We start from the raw sequence: 5,432 nt of genomic DNA, 5'->3' as shown, positions 1-5,432 counted from the left end.
TGTACCTTTGTATATATCCCTAATAGTCTGGTAACTATTTGTTACATGTGGTTAACATGTAAGCGCGAATCCTATTGATAGATCTATTGGGTTGGACAACCCCACTCGGGCTAGTTAGCACTAGTTCATAACGGGTGTTTAGTACTTCGTTTTACTACACTTGGTACGGTGTAGAGATAACTTTAAAAAGGGAATATGCACGGAAAACATCTGTTAAAATAAACGGTATATACCAATAGTAAATACTTCTAGAAGCTGCGTATAATATGCATATAAATACCGTATAAATACTATATAAATACCATATAAATACCGTATAAATACTGTATAAATACCGTATAAATACTGTATAAATACCGTATAAATATGAGTAGAATTCTTGAGAAAAATGAACGGAAATACGAATATAGCTATCCCTTATCTATATTTGTACATTATTAAGTGTATTCAATACTTTTAAGGATCTATTTATACTCATAATACATTGTATGTAAATACATTTTAACATCAGTTAATTACGTCGTTTAAAAAATAACATATATATTGTCTGAAAACTCTTTAAATTAGTAGTATGAAAATGTATATATAATACCTTGTTAATATACTTAATGAGATATTTAATTATCATATTTTCAAGTTAAATATATATATATATATATATATATATATATATATATATATATATATATATATATATATATATATATATATATATATATAATTAATACAAGTTATAACGTTCGTGAATCGTAGGAATAAAAGGGTGACCAAAATCTTGTGTAAAACTCTTTCTGGAGGTTCGAGACTTATTAAAATTCATTGCTTATCAAGTTAGAATTATTAAATCATGTAGATAGTGTAATCAAGTAGTCGGAAAAATCCGGGTCGTCACAGTACCTACCCGTTAAAGAAATTTCGTCCCGAAATTTGGCTAAGGAAAGTTTGATAATGAAAACAAGAATATTCTTGTATCAAGAAATATGATGTAACTTGAATTCATATCAGGAATTCGATTTATTCATATAATCATTATCAAGGAAATATATTAATGGGGTATTTTGAATACCTTGAATGAGTCGAGTTCCGTTTTATGATAAGCATGAGTTAAATAATTATAGAGCTTCTCACCATTGAGAAATATGGATAGATCAATTCGATTACGTGAAGAGTATGAGTGAAGCTATCATAAAAGATGGAATTTAGGAAAATAAAGATTCGTCTTAACTTTTGACGTAGTCATAGTTGATTTTCGGATTTCAAGGAATGTAAAGAAAATCTTCGTAATCTATCTCAGATTTGATTTTTCGGTAATTAAGAAGATTCCAATCCTCTTTAATTAAATGTGATGATCTGCCTCGATTGCTCTGTCTGATATATCCACTATAAATTGACCTCTTCCGTTCCATTATTTTCACCATCCCTATACTTTCTTCCTCAATTCATACATCCAAAAGTTTGTGAAAATGCTCAATCCAGTTCTGGTTCTTGACCTAATATTGACGTTCACCACCATTATCCTTCTTTTCTAGCTCCCACCGGAGGAATCTGTTTACTTCTACTATGCTCTAGGGATTGTTGTATTTATCATCCTTCCGTGTCTTTATATTGCTATACGCATTGATATACACGGTTTGTAATTTCTGTGTTGTTATCGGGCTTTGTATTTTCTCTTATTTTTCTGAGCTACATCCTTTTGTATACGTGTCTATGGATATCAAGTCATATATATATATATATATATATATATATATATATATATATATATATATATATATATATATATAGTGTCTTATGATTTTTCCGACTATATCTAAAGTGCGTAAAATAAATAACATCATATCTTATACTATTATTATTATTATTATTATTATTATTATTATTATTATTATTATTATTATTATTAATATAAGTATTATTATTAATATTATCATTATTATTAAAAGTATTATTTTTATAAAAACTATCATTTTTTTTGTTATTATTATTTTAAAATAAAATAGCTTTTTATTTATTACTATCAATATTATTTTATCAAATAACTGTTAATTATATAAAAATATATTTACTACAACTAACATAACTATATTAATATTTATATTAATAAATATAATTAATTAGGTTATTAATAAAACACATAATTAAAATAACAATTAAATCACTAATAATATATAAAATTTTGACACGATAAGCAAAGCCTATATTATTGAGTCACAAAATTTTTGAACTGTTTTCATGAAATCATTTGACCTTTGACTATTCCCGATGATTCACGAATGTTTGTGTGTAAATAAAGATGTAAATATATATGAATTCTAAACATAAGTAATATTATATATATTTAATTTATAAATATGAAATATTATAGAAAATATGATATAATTAATAAATTGTAATATATCACAAGTTTGAATAAAAATTTTATAATAATATCAACATTTTCATTATTATTATTAACATTAATAATATTATAATTATTATTTTATTTATCATCATTATTATCTATATTATTATTATCATATTATTATCCTTATTATTATTATTATTATTAATAGCATTATTAATATTATTATTAACAATTATTATTATCATTTATAGAATTACTATTATTAATATAATTATATGTATTAATTATTAATATAAACTTTATAAAAAATATATATATATAATATCAAGATTCAGTTTCATGTACTGTAACTGTATGATATTCATTTCCTGTTTCTAATTGCTACTAGTACAAATCAGTTACATTACACAACAAATGCAGTCTAACTTAGCTATCTACTTTTAAACTTTTATTCATGATTTGTCTCTGATTATGATATATGACGAATTCAGTTTGCAATGCAAACAAAATTTGTTGTACATCAGTATCTACTTTATTTTTCTTCATTCTTTTACTTCTGTCTTCTTCTTTCTAATCTGCTACATATCGAATCCAAATCACCACTTCAATACAAAATCAGTTGAACGTAGCTATCTGTTAATTTTTTTTTTATTTCTCCTGATTGGAAATTCTATCCTTCCTGTCTGATTCTTGTTACATGTTGATCTCATTATCACAACAATACAAACTCGATTAAATCAAGTTGTAAAATATCAATAGCAATCGTACGAATCCGTTACACTTCACTTTCTACTTTATATATTTTTGTTTGTTACTTCCTGGCTCGAATACTTTTGTCGACAACCATCACCACCTTTCTTCTTATATATGGATATACATACATTTTACATTGGGGAGAGAAAGGGAGATTGAGAGATTAAATGATAACAAATAACACCACATCACCATCGTAATACATCTTCATTCCTTTCATATTTCTAACATGTACCATCTTGTTTTAATCGCGTTTAACCTCCACCACCTTCAACCCATTTATGTTAACCATCTATCACCACCTGTTACATCACTACCATTTTTTTTTCTTGACACCAACTATCACTTGACTCCTTTCTTTTAACACCGGCTACCACCTTGAACCCACCATCTTCACCACAACCATAAAACCCGCCATAAACATGAGCATATACATTCTTTTGTTGCCGACTTTTAAAACAACGAACAAGTCGACTTTAGTCGACTACAAACCATACCCAAACCCACTTGGGAGTTGCTATCGTTCGAACCACCCTAGACCACCACTACAATCACCAATAACCGCCACCTACAATTGTGTGATGCTACTGCCGCGTTATAATTTTTCTTTTCTGTTGGAACAAATACAAAACAAAGAATGAAAAATATAGAGACAGACGAGATACAAATTTATTTTTCTTGCAGGCTATATATCACGATCTGTCTTAAAAAGGTTGATGCGTGTATAATTTTTTTTTTGATGGCCGACCAAAGGAATTCGGAGTGATGTTTAATTACATTTAAATACGTAAAGCATTATTTGGTGTTGCTTTCATGGGTAAACCGAACCCCACTTGTGTTTATTGAAGTGCTTATACAATTCCTTAGATAAAGATAAGTTAGTATAGATCGTGCATGTGGGGTTCAAGATAGGGACTTACCTTGGATTCCAAATCCAATAATCGATGGGAAACAAACTTCCTTGTTCTAATTACAAACTGAATCATGACAGTTGGGCCAAGGGTTAGGTTACATATATTGTTGGGCCATAGGATTATTAGATGGGCTGTGTTAATTTGGGATGTAATCCTTTTTCTAACCTACTGTTGGCCGAAAATTTAACAAAGCTGATAATGCTCACGATCTTAGCTGGTACTTCTGTTTATACACATTTGATAATGATTTTGATAATAGTTGATCATGAGCATGATGAGGATCTCTTGAGTTTTTTGATGGGAATGACAACACAGATGATAAGGGAAAACAAAATTGAACACGATTATAAGGATGATTATGATTAGGATTAGTGTCATGATTTAATATAGATATTAAATCACTCCACGATTATGATTATGGTGATGGGGTTATGATTATCCGATGATGATAATAATATGTGATTAAGAGAATAATAATAACGATAATAGATAGATTAGATAATGAGGAGGACGATGATGATTATGATGATGTTATAAAGAAGAAGAAATCAGACAATTGAGTTACAACAGTTTAATGTTCTAGTTATTTCAGAAATGAAAGATAACTTGGATGGTTTAGGGGTGTTGTGTTAAACCGAGAGGTCTCGGGTTCGAGCCTAGGCTCGGGTATTTTCTATTTTTATTTTTAAAAAAGAAGAAGAAGGATGCGGAAGTAAAAGTTAAAAACAATTTAAGTTGGGTGTTAGTTAAGAATTGAAACACGTAGCATTATGGTTAAGGATGTTATCGGGTTAGAGGGAGGTCGCGGGTTCAAACCCGAACTTGGGCATTTTTTTAAGGGCTACTTCTTCGAGGTAGTATTACTATTACCATTATTATTATTACTATTATTAGTATTATTATTATTAATATAAGTATTATTTTTAATATTATCATTATTATTAAAAGTATTATTTTTATAAAAACTATCAATTTTTTTTGTTATTATTACTATTATTATTTTAAAATAAAACAGCTTTTTATTTATTACTATCAATATTATTTTATCAAATAACTGTTAAATATATAAAAATATATTTACTACAACTAATATAACTATATTAATATTTATTTTAATAAATATAATTAATTAGGTTATTAATGAAACACATAATTAAAATAACAATTAAATCACTAATAATATATAAATTTGTTCGATTACCATTATATGTGTTAATATATATATAAATGATATAGTTTCTTGAATCCGAGGCCAACCCTGCATTGTTCAATTCTGTCGTATACATATTTTTACTACAAAATATCGTATCGTGAGTTTCATATGCTCCCTTTTTACTTACTTTTACAATATATATTTTTGGGCTGAGAATACATGCTATATTTTATAAATGTTTTACGAAATAGAGACAAGTGATTAAAAA

This window comes from Rutidosis leptorrhynchoides, chromosome 5, assembly GCF_046630445.1.
Source record: "Rutidosis leptorrhynchoides isolate AG116_Rl617_1_P2 chromosome 5, CSIRO_AGI_Rlap_v1, whole genome shotgun sequence".
Classification (NCBI taxonomy): Eukaryota; Viridiplantae; Streptophyta; class Magnoliopsida; order Asterales; family Asteraceae; genus Rutidosis; species Rutidosis leptorrhynchoides.
The sequence above is the reverse complement of the archived record's forward strand: the minus strand, read 5'-3'. Positions refer to the sequence as shown.